Here is a 17,861-nt window from a genome sequence, read left to right as displayed (position 1 = left end):
AATATTTCACTCAATACGAGGTTAAACACTGAACGGTGTGCAATTTTCCGAAAGAAATCAAAACCAGGTCTCTTTTTAAAATGTGCCCCTGTGCATTTGAAAATTATTAAAAAGGAATTTAATATTTATAGAATGCTTAATGCGCTTTTAAAAAATATGATTTCAAATGGAGGAGCTTTCCAGGACAAGGCGGAGAGAGGGTAGCTACAGGGGAGACCAAACTGCTAGTTTGGGGAGTGACTTTCTGGTTCCTGACCTGCTGCAAGGTGACTGGGGATGCTCATTCTCCCTTGCAGGGCCTCAGTTTCCCCATCTACAGTGAACAAGGTGGTGAAGGACCCGATGGCTCAGGCCCCTTCTCTAACACTGTGCAGTTCCACGAATAGATTTTCTTGTAATTCTTCCTCTTGGCTCCCCTAAGACCTTTGCTCTGTCAAACATCATTTGCTGTTGTTTGACTTTGTTAGGTTTTGTATTTAATTAGAATTTACATTTTTAGCTATTATTGTGTCATTATTTATAGAGTATGTCAGAAGCAGTGCCTACAATCATTTATCACCCTATCTAGATTAGTTTCATACCTTAAGACTTCTTCTGTCCCTTCTTACTGTTCTTGCTACCATGCCCTACACACCAGCCGTTTCTGGAGCGGCTGCGTTATGACTGGAAGGAATCTCTCAGCTGATTGCGGAATTGATTTTTGCAAGGAGCGTGCAGGAGCCCTGCTCTCCTTGCAGTAGTATCTAGGGTCATATTCTGCTTTTAATTTGCAAGTAGAAATCCTCCTGATGTCACTTGGTTCTACCTGCATGTGCAGGGTGGAGTCTCGAGGTGATTCCTTTTCTGTTCTGCCTCAGTATTTCCAATCCGTGTGCCGCGTTCCCTTATCTTCTTGGTTAATTTATAAGCAGTTCATAGGATGTCTCTTGATTCACTACCGTTTGACTGGTTTCTTTAGGCAGCTAGTACAAACAGAAGAGGGGACAAATCAGAGTGTTCTGTTGTTTTGCAGGCAGAAGGGAAGGAAGAAGCAGTTCTTAGGTTGGTTGCCAGCAAGCGCTTGGAATGGCAAGGGTAGGTTGAGCTTAGAATTCCGGCTCTGGCTCCTGAGGTGTGTGACCCAGGCCACATTTCCTGAGTCAGTGATCCTCGATGTCCTCATCTGTGAAATGGGCATGATGACAACATCTGTCTTACAGGATTGTTGGAGGGATCAAATGAGCATTGGCCACATATATTGCGTATGGTGTGATCTCAATACATAAGCAAAAAAAGAAGGGGAAGGCATAGAATTTAAGAACTGGGGGAAAAAGTGAAAGCAAAGGAAAGAGCTGTGTGTTTGAAGGTAGGTAGGTAGGAGGAGTCCTTCAGAACCCCTTGTATTCAGGGTTTGAATCCCAGGTGGGCCTTTGCAACTTGGGAAGGGCTGAGCACCCTCCCTGCACTGATTCAGGCATGATGTTCTCCACTGATCGAGAGTGTGATTGATAAAAATACTACATTTCAAGTATCTGTTGCCTAATATCACAACAATAAAAAAAAAAAACCAATAAAAGTCAAAGTTCCCCTTTTATCCCACCATCCCAGTCCATAAATCACATTCACCTCTGTGTGTTGTCTCCTGGTTCTTGATAATTTAACACATAACTTTTTTCAGTTTTGCTTTTCTTCCATTTAGTATAAAAATTCTCGTCTGTAACCTAGATTTTACAATCATCATTTGCAAGGATTATGCACTATTCTATCAAGTTGTTTTACCTTAGTCTAGTGTTGTATTCTATGTAGACATTTGCATAGTTTCTAGTTATTTACTGTTATTTTAAAATTTTTATTATTAAAAAAAAATTACTGTTTTTTTTTAAAGATTTATTTCTTAGAGAGAGAGAGAGCACAGTGGGGAGGGACAGAGGGAGAGGAAGAAAGAGAATCTCAAGCAGACTCTTCCACGGAGCACAGAGCCTGACGCAGGGCTCGATCCAGGGACCCTGAGATCATGACCTGAGCTGAAATCAAGAATTGGATGCTTGACTGACTGAGCCACCCAGACGCCCCTACTTGTTTACTGTTATAAAGCAGCAGTGAATATCTTTGAGCACTTAAGTATTTACTTAGGGTACAGTCACAACAGAAGGCTTATGCAAACTACCACGGTGGGGGGAGTGGCTCTGAATTGCTTTCTAAAAGGCCTGTACTTATTCCCATTGTTACTAATGATACATGAATGTGTCCTGCCTCCAACCTGATTGTGGGACCTATTCTTTTTTGGATACGTTAATAGACTTCTTGGTTTTATTTTTTTATTTTTATTTTTTTAAGATTTTATTTATTCATGTGAGAGAGAGAGAGAGAGAGCACAAGCAGGGGGAAAGGCAGAGGGAGAGGGAGAAGCAGGCTCCCCATTGAGCAGAGAGCCCGATGCGGGGCTCGATCCCAGGACCCTGGGATCATGACCTGAGCCAAAGGCGGACGCTTAACCAACCGAGCCACCCAGATGCCCCTAGACTTCTTGGTTTTAAACTTTGCATTCCTTTGATCCCTCTCAGAGATAGCACATTTCCATATATGTTTATTTGCTAATTTTCTTCTGCACAGTTCACAAATGGAAATCTCGATACTTTCTAATCGGTGTAGATGAGACTTCCTGTGCTCTAGATCTCGGTCTTTTTAAAATCCCATTCGCTGCGGCCAGTTTCCCAGGTCTGATTTTCTTTTCCTTCGATTGTATTACTTTTTGGTGTGTGGAAGTTCAGGGTTTTACAGGACATCTCTCGTCTCTTCTGTGATTGTACCCGGGGCCAACCTGGAAGGGAGCTCACATTCTGCACCGGCCAGCGGCTTTGCTGGGCAGGCTCCTCTGCCCACAGCTTTCCTTGGGAACTGTTCCCCGTTGAAACCCTGTGCTTGCTTACCGCCAAGGGGCCCCTTCCCTCTCCTCCCACCTGCTCCTCACTCTTTGCCCTTCACCCAATCTGGGCCAGGTTCCTAGAGTCTCCTCTCCCTACCTTTAGGTATCTCCACCCTCTCCTGCTGACCCATGTTCCTCTCGGGGGGGCCCCCACCGTGGGAACTGTGTTGGCTCTCTGGGCAGCCTCCGTCCCTTGGGTCTGAGCAATCAGTCAGGAGTTTCAGGCCTGGCGAAAGGTTGGGGTCTGATTTTCATTCACATTAGACTGGAGAGGCTCACTGCTACCCTGCTCCTGTCCTGTTTCCCCTCTCCCGTGGAGAGAGCTCTTTGAGCAGGTGCTTGTAAGCGGTTTTCTTAGATATTGAGCTTTGGGGAAGTCTGGCCTCAAGGTCTGAACTTGGGCTGGTGGGTCAGCAGGGAGGGGGTGGTTTGGGATGTGATACATGTTCCCTAAATGGCGTCCCTGGATATCCTCTGGTGCTGGTCCAACCTGTTTTCTCTCTGAAGCCCAAATGCATGTTTCTTGTGACTAGAGATCTGTTTGCATCTGTTTTCCTTCAGTCCTTCCCTGTTTTTCAGGGGGCTCAGGATCAAGTCCACAGTCTGTAACGTGGCTCAGCAGTTCTGGGGGACCTTGCTTATCTATCTGGCCCTGTCCCTCTTCTGCTGCCCCTCGTTCGCTTTACTTCAGTCACATTGCATTTCCTCCTTAGAAGTACCTTGCTCTCTCTCGTGTTCCAGCTTTTAGTCTTGCCGCTCCCTCCCCTCCCTTCCTTGACATCTGCCTGCTCACTCCTATCTTTCTGGCTAACTTCACATCATTCTTAAAATCTCGACTGAGTCTTTTCCCCAGGGAGCCCTGGAACTAGGTTATATGCTGCCAGCCCAGGCCCCCAGCACCCTCGTCTCCCCTTTTCATAACACTTTGTAATCCTTTGTCCCAGCTCAGTGACAGCAAGGACCCCTTTCCCCTCATTCTTGGCATTTGGCATCTAGCAGGGCCCACAATGGATGATACGAGCATTTCCCCTATAACATGAGTTTTTCGGGTTCAAACTGCATGTGATTCCACCTGTTAAGCTAGACCATGCCTTACGTCATTGTGGTCTGGAGCCAGCCTGGGGCCTAGTGGACCACAGGGGTGGCACATCGCAACAGGGGATGAGAAAGGTGATAAAAATGTGTAAAAAGGCTGTGCTAAGGAGAGAGAATAAAGAAAGGCCCAATGATGACTTTTCTAGAACAAAGACTACGAGGAATAGGATGCTGGGTTCGCTCAGTGATATTTAAATTTCGTAGTACTACATTTGCCACCACACAGAACACTATTAGTATAGAAATTCAATGCAGGAAAAAATTGCTTTGTTTTTTAGTGTCTAAAATGGGCTTTCTGGGCGCCTAGGTGGCGCAGTCGTTGAGCATCTACCTTCGGCTCAGGGCGTGATCCCGGCGTTCTGGGATTGAGCCTCGTATCAGGCTCCTCCGCTGGGAGCCTGCTTCTTCCTCTCCCACTCCCCCTGCTTGTGTTCCCTCTCTCGCTGGCTGTCTCTCTCTGTCAAATAAATAAATAAAATATTAAAAAAAAAAAACAAAAACAGGCTTTCTTGGTATTGAAAAAATTCCTGTTGAGTTTCGATTACGTAAGGATTCTTGGGAACACAGCTATCATGTTGAATGAATGAATGAATTTGAGATTCACCCCAGCAACACCTGTTCTCTGGCCTTACATGCTTTTGTGACCCCAGTCTCCAACTCAGTGGAAATTCCTGGGGGGATACTTATCCCAAGGAGGTTATTTTATCCGGAGAGTAGTTCTGGAGTCCTAAGCAAGATTGGTCAGATTGAGGTAAAGCCCCACAGGGACTGGGGAACCCTGCACCCTCCTCTGTGTAACGTACCCATGATGGGGTGGGAGGGCAGTCCGTCCATGATATCTCTGTGCCCCTTCTGGTTGGCTGGCCGGGTTGCCATCTGCCTCCTCTCTCTTGCATACGAGTTCATCCAGAAGTTACCTGTTGGTGGCTGGTGAGGTTACCTTTTCCGGGCTGAAGGTGTTCATTTGTGGTCATTGGTGTGAGGGATGATATGGAGTCTGAGGGGTGTGGAGAAAGGTATAGAAGCTGAAGCCTGGCTCCCCCGTCACGGGATACAGTGCCCCTACAAGGGAGTGCCCCAAAACCCTTTTCCCCTGGCTCTGTTCTGGCAAGTTCCAAGTGGGTGCTTTTCTCTTTCCATAGCTCCATTTTCACTTGACCTCTGGGTCTTCCTTGGTCAGGGCGACCCAGATCGTCGTGGAGCGTGACCTCGGGCTGCAGCTTTGCAGGGGGTGGGGCGGAAGGGGCAGAGGGGAAAAGACAGCCTTTCTATAAGGAACTGGGAAAAGATTGTTCACCTTTGCTGCTCTGGTTCCCTGATCTGACACTTTTCATAAGATGAGCAGTTTTGTTTTTCTTTTATAAGAGGTCATAGGCCCATAAGACAAGTTTATTATTTTATTGACAGGAGAAAAGATGATCTGGTTATTTATTCAGAAATCTTCTTCCATAAAACCCGACTTTCGTTTGAGGTTGAAGGAAACGTCGTAATAGCATCTAAGCCCGAATTCTGCAGTTTTATTTTAGGTTTCCTGTTGTAACGAAGCCTCTGTCACCCTTTGTGCCTCTCTCTACTCTTCAGAAGGAATAGAGTGTAATTTTTCCCCCATTTCGATGTTCTCCAAAGGAGCAGCACTATTTTAAAAAAATCTGTGTAAATCCATAAAAAGGGAGGGAAACCTTTCTTTCTTTCTTTTTTTTTTTTCTTTTCCCCTCCCCACAACCTTGAGATCCATTTTCGTCAGCCTAGAGATCAGAATAGGCCAACGGGAGGAAGAAGCAATGTTAAGATGAAGGAGTCTTTTGGAGTGCGACTTTGGAACGTGGGTCTTCCCAGTAGTACAGGAGGCTTCTCCAAACAGAACACTACAGTTCATTTCATCTTCAGCTCCTGGAGAGACGGTTATGAATCTATGGAAATGAACAAACACTAGCTGTTTGCTGTTCTGCTGTGCAGAGAACATTCGGTGACCTAACTAATCTCAGGGTTTCTGTCTCTTAAGTGGTGCACTTTTTGCTCTTGGCCCTGAAAACTCAGGAAATGATTTCCTTAACAAAAAAAAAAAAATTTTTTTTTTTCCTTTTCCATTTTAAATGTGCAGGGTCTTTCAAAGACTTCCCTGGGATGAAAAGCCCTATGTTTTCTTGTTTCTCTTGTAGGACTAGTCAAAACTGCCCATATCTTTTGGGGATCTTTTGCAGCCTGAGCCTCTGATTTAGTAAAGACAGGCTTAAAAAGCATTGGTCATTCAGACCACGTGAAGTGGCCGGTATGTCACGGGTCTGTTGCAGGTGCTAATAGCGTATCACGGAATTTGGGGTGCATCGGATGAATTGTTTCCCTGGGGAGTCACAGTGACTCCTTGCATGGAGAGGACCCTCCTCCCTTTCCCAGGGACGAAGCAGAACGTAAGAGGTTGACCGATGGGCCAGGTTCCAGTGGCCAGAGCCCACGTTGGTCGGTGCTGTGACCCTGGCTTTCTGACTTGGAGCTCAGCTCTCTTCTCCATCACCCCAGGGAAGTATGCTGTCGGGTCCTTGAACTCGTAGACTGAAAAGACATCACCCTGCTTCGCCGTCGTGGCCCGTTAGAACAATTTTGAGATGGAGCTGGGAAGGAGCAAGAGGACAGCCCTTTGAATATATATGCAAACCCTAGTTACCCAAAGTCATTGCATCATCAGTTTAGTGAGATGTGCATGGCATGCCTAAACCTACACTTGATGGAAAGTGTTTTTCCTTTTCCAGCCACTGTACCTTTAACGAGGAGCTTCTAGAGCTGTGTTCCCTTTAATGCATCGGTGTCAGCAGGGCTAGAAACATCAGGAAATCAAACTCATCTCATATATGGAATCCTGAAATCTGATGCCATCTTCTCGGAGAATGGAGGGGCAGGCTTTGCAGTCAGATCATTTCCGTGCTGCAGGTGCCTAGAGGAAGCTCACGCCTACGAATCCGATTTATACCTCCTGGGCCGGACAGAGCCAGTGCGGGACACTGAGTTCCTTTTCGTGACGTGTATCTACTGCCCTGCGACATCCAGAGGTTAATCATTTAGTAAAAATCGTCATCCATCTCTTGATGCCAGGAGCGTATAGAGTCACTGCCATGGGAGCCTTTTCTTTCTTTGTAGAAGTTATTCGGTAGCTGATGACCAGGCTGTTGGCTTCAGAAAGACCTGGAATCTGATTCACTTGGAGACGTGACTGCCGCTAGATTTTATACGCGGAATCCTCATTAAGTCATTCTGCAAACACGACCCAGAGCATCTCTCTTTTAGGCCTTCCCCCCTGCAATCTCTTCACGGCTTTTTCCTAGGAGACAAGACGCTGTAGCCTGGCGGGGGAGTTTTGCTTGGTGATGGAGTAGCTAAGAATGTTTCTCTCTAACAGGTCACAGAGAGTGCTGGTGGACATCTCTTCTTGCCCCAAGATCTTCGTCGGAAGTCCACGGGACTTGGTGTCTTTGCCGTTCAAAGTAGATATGAGCTCGCCAGGAGGCATAATGCGTCACCATTTTATTCTGGGCCACCCTAAAAGATGACACCCAGCTCCAGAGACCTCCTCTTGGACCTCAGCCCTGAGAACCAGTGTTCTAGGTTTTCCATTGTCTGAAATCTGTTTCCGACGGATTTTTTTTTTTTTTTTTTTTGAGCTGGCTCAGGCTTAGTATTAACTGGCGAGGACGCTGTTGAAGGTTTTCCCTGATCGGTTTGCAGCCGCACACCTTTTGTCACTTTCAGAGCCGCACCTCCCTCTTGAGCTCCTGGTGTGTCTTTATACAGATATGCTCGAAAACAGGCACCCGTCCACTCTTTCCATCTTGGCGTTTCCCCACAGGCCTAGGCCTGGGATGACCTGGAGTCGAGGCCGTGGAGGGAACATTCATCTTGCACGGACGTGTTCACGCTAGCTCTAGGTTCTCTCGCTCGTGTTCAAATACGCAAGTGATCGGTTTTGTGTAGAAATGTGTGGATTGTTGGAGGGGAAGCATTTTCTCCCTGGATTTCTTGTGTTAACAGAAGCAGATAGAAAGAAAGGTTCTAGCATAGATTTAAATAGCAGGGCCTATTTTAACGAGTCAGAAGCCCTTCGAGATGGTACAGAAGAAAAATGTTAAGTTTTAAAAAAAAAATTTTTTTTAAATTGTAACACCATTTAAACCCCAGAGGTGTATATTGCTGTTTTGCCAGGAAAGGGTCAAACTGAAAATCTGCAACAAAGACAAACTCGAATAGAAGGAGTGCGCACAGAAGCTGACAAGTGTATGCCCCTTGTTGGGAGTTCAGCCCATGGAATGTTCTGTAGGACAAAAGGAATGGAAGAGATAGTTCAGTAACATTTTGTTCTCTGTCAAAAACCTTCTGAAATATAAATCTGCTGCGTATTGGAGAATGGATACAGCAATTGATTCAAGTTGAATAGCTTTCATTTAACTAGACTATCCCACAGAAAGCCGTTCTTGTTCTGACAGTCATATTTCTGCTTCTCTCGACTTAAAGAAAATTGAATTCATGTTTACATATTTTATAGGATTGTTTTATGGACAAAGACACAGGTCAAATCCCATCTCAGCACAGTGGCTATTGTTACAGCAAATAGAAATATTTCTAAGTGAGATAAAACATTTCTAAGCCATGGCCTATAATAATACCAGGTGGATATTATGAAACCATTTGCGACTATAAATAATTCAGTCATAGATGTGCTTTTTTTTAAAAAATTGTTTTTTTTTTTTAAATTCTAGTCTCTTGCCAACACAAATACCCATACGTGTACTTTGCATAGAAGAAGCATATGAATGTATATTGATAGGAATTAACTGTATTTTGGATTTTCTAGAACAGATCACCTTTTTTCTTCTCCTCATGATGGCTCCCTGAATTGTTTCCAATTATTGAAATTTCCTACTTGTTCACAGCTACGGATGTGTCCTTCTGGGGGTCTTCCTGTGTCATCCAACCCAACTGAAAGCTAGTGACCAGTATTAGTGGTTTAAGAAGCTGATCAAGGAACCCTATCCCCTGCTAAGGATGTTCTTTTTTTAATTCCCCATTTCTACACCTTCTCAAACAGAAATTGGGTGCTCGTTGTTTTGTTGTTGTTGTTGTTTTAATTCCCACACCATTCTGGCATGGATCCTAGACTCATTATAAATGTAATTTTTAGCAATAACTATTAACTCCTGAAATATTTTGGCTCTCTGTGGCCTGTGGTTCCGTAGAATCTGGTGTTTTCCTAAGTACGTCAAAGACTTAAATACAGAACGTCTTACGACTGTGGGAACATTGATCAAAAGAAGGCTTCCTTAGGAGTACAAGTTAGGTCTGAACCCTGTTCTCCCTTCAGCGTTCTGAATTGGATGCCTTATATTTTGTTTCCTTTCTGTGTTTGTACTAATTTGCTCTTTGGGTTTATTTTCTATTTGGAAACAGCTTTTTTTTTTTTTTTTTTAAATGCACAGTTTGGAAAAATAGAAAACCGTTCCAACCTGCTCATTCTTACCTCGGCTCCCTTTTCTGTCTGCCTGCTAGACCACTGCTTCTTTTTCTCCTTCTCTTCTGGGATTTGATCTTGCTCAGCACTTCTCGTGTGTGATTCTGAATTCTACGGTTGAAGCTTCCTGACCACCTCCTCCCTGCATCGGAGTTCATTTCCTGTGTTTAAAGCTTTGGCATTCCATTCACTGTCCTCGTAGTTAGAACTGAAACTTCCAGTGCTAATAAGATTAGTCCTTGCAACACTATTAATTTCTTCCTCTGGGTTTCTTACTCCATTGTTATTTCTCTAAGACGAAAATTTCTTTGTCATCAGGAACTTCATTTCGGTGTCACTTCCTCCGTGCCTCCCGGATTTTTCTTCTGCAAGCTGGGGCACCCACGAACAGGTCTTTGACAAATTAGTTGTCCCTACACACGGTTTACAATATTCCACTAGCCGTTTAAAAATAATTAAGCTTCTCTCAGTGTTCTTTGCTGTGGGTCAGGAACTTGACCGGCTTTGCCATCCAACACAGAAGTTAATCACAAACGGGTCCTCTGAACCAAATAATTAAAAATAGAGCAAAGTTTTTGAACCAGGCAGTTGGCAGAAAAGTCTGTACTTCCATCTGTGCACAGTTAGGAAAATATTTCATGATGTTTAAATAGCATCAGCTTTGCTCTCTTGTGTGTGAGAGTGTATCTGTGTGACTGCGTGTAAAAGTGCTCTGGAGTTTTGATTGTTAGCACATATACATAGATCCATACACACGCATGTACGTCACCGGCAAGAAGCAGGAAAGCACGTCCAGGTGTTTTGTGCCTACATTAAAAAAAAATTATTATTATTGTTTGCTGGTTTCTGCAAATGGGGAATGGTCTCGCTTTTCTTTTTATAATTTTTCTCTTAGCCTGTGACTCAGAAAATTAGCAGTGCATTTTGACTTTGAAATCTTTATGCCTCTTATTCTTGTCTTTTTTTTTTTTTTTTAAAGATTTTATTTGTTTATTTGACAGAGACAGCCACCGAGAGAGGGAACACAAGCAGGGGGAGTGGGAGAGGAAGCAGCAGGCTCCTAGCAGAGGAGCCTGATGTGGGGCTCGATCCCAGAACGCTGGGATCACGCCCTGAGCCGAAGGCAGACGCGCTTAACAACTGCGCCACCCAGGCGCCCCTTGAGTCTTGTCTTTTGATTTCTCCACTTACAAAGAGTCTTTGCTAATGACTTTTAGGAGCTGTTCTTAGATATGTACAGTGTGTACGTGAATCTATTTCAGTTTGGAATGTGGCAGATGAAGCCTTTCTGCTCTCCGGATGGGGATTGATGCCTGCAGTATACATCGAACTCAGAAACACTTTATGACCTAGCTCCAGACATTGGAGTGACTGATTTTAAGAGAAATTTAATCCTTCAACTTGGATTTTCCTTTGTTCTCACCGCTGATCTATATCTCATTAAACATGTTGAGTTTTGGCCAGTTCTCCAGCTATGATATGCCTTTAAAAATAGATTTTTTTTGTTTGAAAGTTTTGATTGCTGTATAATATAAAGACTGTTTCCCTCTGGTATTTTTCTATTGGGACTATCTCTTTCTACTCCTGGAAAACTCTTATTTTTAGGTTGATTTTTTTTTTTCCCCTCCCAGGAGAGCCATTGTATTAAATAACAACAAATGTGTAATAAGTACACCAATGGGAGATTAGAAATTATTAAAAGTAAAAAAAAGGAAATGTCTTAATTTCATCTCTTTGGCTCCAAAGCATACCTATTTCTCCAAGTCACCCATTTCTTTATGCTTCTAGAAACTTAGAGCTGTGGCATATTCTTAATACTTTGATATTAGAATTGGCAGCTGTGTTTTGACCATGATCACGTGAATTGAAATTAAGGAAGGAGGAATGTCTTCAGTAAACTTCATTAGTAAAGTAGCAGTGGATTCTTAAGTTTAGCCGTAAAGATCAGCCAGAGTTGATTGGTCATTTAGACAGTTTCTCATTCATGATGTTGGAGGGACCCTACGCATCTTTTTGACCGGCTTCCTCATTTTAGAGTCAGATTAATTTTGTTCATTTCTTGTAAACCTACTGTGTGCAAAGCACTATTTTAGGAGGGAACAGTAAAGTTGGTCAAGTTGTGGCCTGTGGCTTCAAACAAATTACTCTTTGATTTCCTTTTCAGTATGACTTGGGAGGGACAGCTTTTAAAGGGAATAAAAATGAATCTTGCTAATTGTTATTCTTTGTCACTGTAAGGTATTAGGGTTGAACTTATTTCGTGGACTCCAAATACACATAAAGGTGAACAGTTGATGTTTTTAAACTTTAAGTTAATGCTGGATTGGTCTCCTATGATTCGGCGAACATTGTTAATTAGACCCCCCAAACGGTACCCGGGTCCTCACGTTGCCCCCACTTCTCTTGTGGGATGGCTAAATTTGTTTCTCTCATTCATCTGGGCATCTTCTAGACAGGTGTATGGAATTCGAGTGAAAAAAAACAAACAACCCTGCCTTTGATTGCTGCTATCAATGAATTATTGATAAATAAATAAATGATTTATTCAATGAATCATTCAGTGAACAGATATTTATTTACCAGAGTCATGATTGAAAACACACGAAACAGTGCACACACGCAACGAAGGTCATCATGCAGAGAACCGATTCTTTTAAGGATGATAATGGCTCGCTGGCATATTGAGGATTTAGGATGTGTTAGTAACTGTGCTAATCGCTTAATCCTCAGAGTAAACCTAGAATGGTGGCTATTATCTCCAGTTTACAGATAAGGTAACTGGGTTAGTAGCTTGCCCAAGGTCACAGAACTGCTAAGTGGTAGGACTGGGATTCAACTGAGACCCTTTTAACGTCAGACCCTATGCTCTTAATTATTCTTCTTTACGGCTTACCACCCGTGTCACTGTGGGACTTACAAAATTGTTTTTATAAATATTGAGGATGTATGAAAGCATAGTCACAAAACCAAGGTATATTATTAAAAAAGAAGGATTCGGGGAGGCTCAAGTAACTCTCCACCCGAGTTTCAAAATCACCATGAATTTGATGAGCTCCATACAGGCCCCTTTCCTCCCCCGTCAGAAAATTTTCACTCAAGGATAATGGTGTTTTAAAATATTTCTAACAAAAGTGCCCCAAAATGCAAACCATGCCAGGTGATTGTTTCATTTTCCTTCCTTTTTCTTGTCTCCCCTGCTCCATCATGTCTCTTACTTTTCCCCCTTTTTACTCTGGCCATCATGGAGCATAAAGGGAAACTGAGTCAGACCTGCAAAAAAAGCTTGGGGAGAGTGTTCTCTGCTGTGATATCCTAGCCTCGGTGCCATGGTTAGTGTGAGGGATTCTTGCTGACGTGATCATTTCTTTTTTCTTTTTTTTGTAGATTTTATTTATTTATTTGGGAGAGAGAGAATGAGAGAGAGAGAGAGAGAGCACACAGAGAGAGAGGGAGAAGCAGACTCCCCTCTGAGCAGGGAGCCCAATGCAGGACTCAATCCCAGGGCCCTGAGATCATGACCTGAGCCGAAGGCAGACGCTTCACCGACTGAGCCACCCAGCTGCCCCTGACACGATCATTTCTTTGGTGCACTCAGATGACACATCCCCTCCCAAGCAAGGTGTGCTCCAGAGGGACCCGAACTAACACCGGCACCACACCGGAGGGAATGATTTCATATGACTGTACTGGCAGATCTCTACCGTGCTTCTCGGGTTATAATTCACAAATATTAGCTCTGGAGACATGTGGTTCCTTGATGGTGTCACTCTTAAAATAGCAAGGCATTTTTGGTAACCAATGTGAGGGCACTTCATAACACAATCAAAAACTATTGAGTGGAACATGTTAAGATAATATAACCTTGTTGTCCCTTCATGCTTTAATGCAATCTTTCAGCAACTAGTCATACCTGGTACAGGACATAAAAATCAGAATGGGTTCTGGCCTGGTGGGAATAATACAATTCTTTCATCAGTAGGAAAATAAAGTCTAATAATTAACTATGTTAGAAAAAAATAAGCAGGGAGGGTTTGTTGTTGTTGTTGGTTTGTTTTTTGCTTGTAGATCGTACTCTGTTGCATGAAAATTTTTCCAAGGACCGTACAATTCTGTAGGAGGGGGTGGCAATTTAATGCAGTTTTAGCTATTAAGGATTTTAGAATTATGTTACTTTTAAGTTACTCTCGGATAATCACAAAAACATGTAATGAATTTAAAAAGATTGAGAAAGAACCATATCTAGTCAAACATAAAAATGCCTATAAAGAAAGGCATGTGCACGTGTCTGCATGTGATTATTTGCACATACGCATGTATGTATGATATTAATATTTTTCTAGTGCTGCCTGCATGTGTATGTATAAATATAGTTTGTACCCTTTATAGAACTATAAGGGGAGCCTTTTAGGAGCCAACTATGTGATTTGGAGCTTTATCCTATGTAGTGATATTTTCAGTGGTCATGCTTTTGGCTTGTCACATAAGCACTTAACAGTAATGAGGTTAAGTGTGAGTGTGTGTCTGTCTGTCTAATCTGTCTCTTATCATTTTGCTTAGAGACAAATCTATGTTGAAAGATGTGTATGTACCTATTAATAAGCTCCGAATAGGAAGTAAAAGAGCTGCATATGACACTCTGTTGCAGTTTTGTGCATTGTCTCAAAAACATGCCTTAAAAATATGGAAACTAGAAAAATCTTGGCAAATGGAGCCTACGAGCGTAGCTGATTGAAAAACTGCATTTGAGTGTTACACGTACTGTTCTGTGACAGCTATTAACTGTAGGAATTGGCACCAGCTAAGAAAATTTACAGTTTAATACTTTAGAGCAAATAATTGCTTAAGATACTTTAAATAGCACAGGAAATGTGTAGAGTGTTTACTTGACATTTGTTATATTGAACACTAATACTGAAACAGATTCTTTGACCACAGAGAATGCCAGTGTAGGTGGGGTGGGGGTAGATGGGAGAGAGACAGGCAAAAACCAGCCAGCATGATTAGATAAAAATTAAATGGCAAATGAGCTTTTCATGATAGAGAGATACCAGGAAAAAAAAAAAAAAAAAACAAAACCTCGTTTGTTCCATCAAGGAATCTTTGAGTATGGTAGCAGAAAGCAAAATAAAACAACTCCCTGAGATTAGATATCTCCTGGTTTTAAAGCATGGAATCATGCTTAGGGCTGCCTTCACCAGGGGTCAAAGCCTCCCAGCCCTTGGTTGTTTGGGCTTATTTTTTAAGGTCCTAAAAGCAAGAGGAATGACCTCCCTTTTTATAAAAAAGAAAAAAAAAACACCCTCTCTTGTTATCTGTTTAATCTGCACATGCTTGTGAATGTTTTTTTTATGACAGCTTTGGCGCCCTCATTTCTCAGCGCAGCTCAGTACTTGTGATGTTTTCTCCCTGAACGCATCTTGCACTCCAGAGCCCTCTGTTCACCCTTCCCAGGCGCTGTGCGAATGCGGGTCTTATCTCAGAAAGGGGTCTTGGGGCTGGGGGGGGGGCGGTGTAGTGCAGCTCTTAAATGAAGAACGTTTCTCCTTGCACGAAATGCTTAGCATGCATTGTGATTCAGCCCCATTTAATGGGAAAAAAAAAATCGGGTATATTTTAGGCTCCTAAACCCTCTCCCATTCATATGCCTTTGAGTCCGTGTATACAGTGTTTTCAAGGGAGTTTTAAATGCGTATGTAAAAAAAAAAAAAGAATTGGCATGTGTGATAGGTTCAGGAATGTGAAATTGTGCAATGTTAATGAAATTTGTAAAAGCTTCTTCCTTCTATCTTGTCAACATGAGCTGCTTTTAAACACTCAAGGGAATTTTGCAAATAGCAATCAAAAGTCAAAACCCACCATGCAGGATGGCCCAGCACCCAATGCTCAGCCACAGAGAGGCTGTATTTATGGCTTTTCCCCTGACTTGAGATTTGACCTTGAATGCATCATGTTTAACTTCTCTATGCTTCAATTAGCTTCTGAAAGATATGTGTGGTTGTGTGTAGCCAGTGGGGAGGCAGTCACTGAAGTTCACAACAAAAGGGGAATGTGGAGGAGATTTTTATGAGAAAAGAGCAGTGGGCATGAATGTAAGCCTCATGCAGGGTGCTGTTAATAAAAAGGCTTGGTACACATGGCTCTTAAAGGTAGGGGGTTTCTTATAATACTCTGACTGTATTTTGTAGAATTAAAAAAAATATGTATACACATTGTTTTACCCTTTAACTCCAGAGGGCTTTGTGTTCATACATCTTTTTCTGTGCATTCTACCTGTAAAGGGGATTTTTATTTACCATGTTGTAATTCACATTGTAATCAAGCAGTAACAAATTTCATTTAATTACACAGACATTTAGTTTTATTTTATAAAGGAAATTTTGCGTTACTGTTCATTTAAAAAGTTCATTTCTTTTGCGTCTGTTTACTACTCCCGAGTTAATCTAAGTGGTGTTTCATCTATGGGGGAAGAAAGGAAGAAAAGTAATCAGCGTTGATGGAGTCCCTCTACATGGAACACACAGCTAAGCACTTGTCCTTAAGGATCCCGTGTGATTTGTATTCAAAGGGCCTGTTTACCCTTCGAGGTGTGTCAGGGCTGGCTTGGGAGGGCCAGAATCCGTAGGAGAAAAATAAAATGTAACCATTGCGATTGCTTTTTGGTTGGTGGGACCCAGAGCGCACAGGGTCACACGAGGCTGTGGGATCTCAGCAAGGCAAAGCTGTAGCCGACAGGTGCCCTCCACTCACAGGCGTCCGTAGCGTTATGTAGTGAGATTGCACAACAGCGCTAAACCACATGTCCCTGGCCAAGCCATTGTAGTTATTGCTTCATTTAAGTTACATTGTTGTCAAAAGGACTTCGGTCCCAGAAGTTAAAGTGCCTAGAATTTGAAGGAAAGATTACGAGCTTTCAGCGTTACTAAGAGCCTGCCTCCGGAGTCTGAGATGGTGTTTTGGGGTGAGTAAAGACAGGCCCTCAGCTCCCAGTGTAGAGGAGAAAACATTTCAGAGAAAGCCAGGGCGAGCTTATAGATTTAACACAGTCCCCGTGACTCACTTTCTCTTTGCTCTCTCTGTCCAGCCGTTATTCATTTACTGCTAACCCCACAGGAAGGCTCCTTTTGATGTTTTCTTTTGGCTGCTTTGCAAAAAAATATAAATATACACCTTGGAAGAATAAGGGTGAGAGAGAGGGAGGAGACAGAGGTCACAACTTTTAATCCTGGTTCTACTGATAACAAACCCTGTGACCAGATACTTTGTACAGCAAGGGAAGATGTTTTTAAAATCCATTCTTAGTTGCCAGATGGCAGCCATCACTCTGTGGAAGGGCCTGTCTCTGGGTGTCTCGGATGTCCGCCATGTTTGGACTGTGGAGGCGCCTAAGGAGCCATCCATTTGGATCCGCTCTTACAGACTTTTGGAAGTAGCTCTGCAGGTGTGACAGCAGCCTTCAGAGCCTTCAGCAATTAGGACTGAATTGTCAGAAAGAGAACTGGCGGGAATAGGGTGGTGGGGACTGGGGTACCATGCTATTCTGAAACTGCCCTCCACACCTGCTGGGTGGGAGCCTTTGCCGTGTGAGCAGTTGGCATTGGTCATGCCAGAATTTTGTCATCTCCTGTGATTCGAATACCAGCCCTGCCATTTACTAGCTTGGCCTGCCTCACCTGTGTGTGCCTCAGTGTTTTTCACCTGGAAAGTGGGGATCATAACCCAGGTGGCGATTACATAAATCAGTATGTGCCGTGTATGCAGTTGGCACCTGGTAAACGCTGTCTGTGCTTTCCCTGCTATGATTACATTATTGTTCTCCTTTGGAGTTTTCTAATTTGCTTGTGTAGCATTTAAGGCCAGGATACCAGGCATACGGGAGGTGGCAAAAGTAGGGCTAGTGGGAGGCAGACGGGGGGTTTGTAGAGAGTGTGGACAAATCCTGGTGTCTGCCCCAGGTCTCGGACTTAGCCTGGACATAGGTTCTTTTCTGAATGCCAGGCTTGCTCGTATGATTCCCTAAGCCCTCCGCCTTCCCCTCGCTGCATTCTGTTCCACCATGAATGTCTGGCAGGAGCCTCCCCACCGCCCTCCATTTTATCATGGCTCCTATTGCTTTGCTGGGTTACTCAGATGTCTTGCTTCCCATGTGACTGGAGGCTCTTGGCACCTCTCAACATCCAGGGCGGTGAGGCAGAAAGGAGGCGGAGCAGGGGCGGAGGGGACGTACTCTCTTCTCTCCCACAAGCGCATCACGCACAAGGCATTTGGTCCCTGATCCTCAGAGCCTGCTCAGGTGGACTCAGGGTCTAGACCCCTAGATGTTCCCCTTCGTCATTTTAGAGTAGCAAATGGTGAGTAAGTGCCGAATAA

The 17,861-nt window shown here is 43.4% G+C and overlaps 1 protein-coding gene across 13 annotated transcripts in view; it reads left to right on the top strand.

The window, feature by feature from the left end:
- ATXN1 (ataxin 1) overlaps positions 1–17,861 on the top strand; it is a 390,438-nt gene that overhangs the window by 13,897 nt on the left and 358,680 nt on the right. For 3 of the 13 annotated variants that reach the window (XM_087858067.1, XM_087858070.1, XM_087858072.1), the window contains exon 3: positions 10,496–16,452. The exons of the other annotated variants lie outside the window; for them this stretch is intronic. The gene's annotated coding sequence lies outside the window, so the exon portion shown is untranslated. The remainder of the gene's footprint in view (positions 1–10,495; positions 16,453–17,861) is intronic. 13 annotated transcript variants of the gene reach the window in all.

This window comes from Ursus americanus, chromosome 32 (assembly GCF_024610735.1).
Source record: "Ursus americanus isolate L20-20 chromosome 32, mUrsAme1.1.p, whole genome shotgun sequence".
In the NCBI taxonomy this organism is placed as follows: domain Eukaryota; kingdom Metazoa; phylum Chordata; class Mammalia; order Carnivora; family Ursidae; genus Ursus; species Ursus americanus.
Note: the sequence above shows the minus strand (reverse complement) of the source record. Positions and strands in the feature narration are given on the sequence as shown.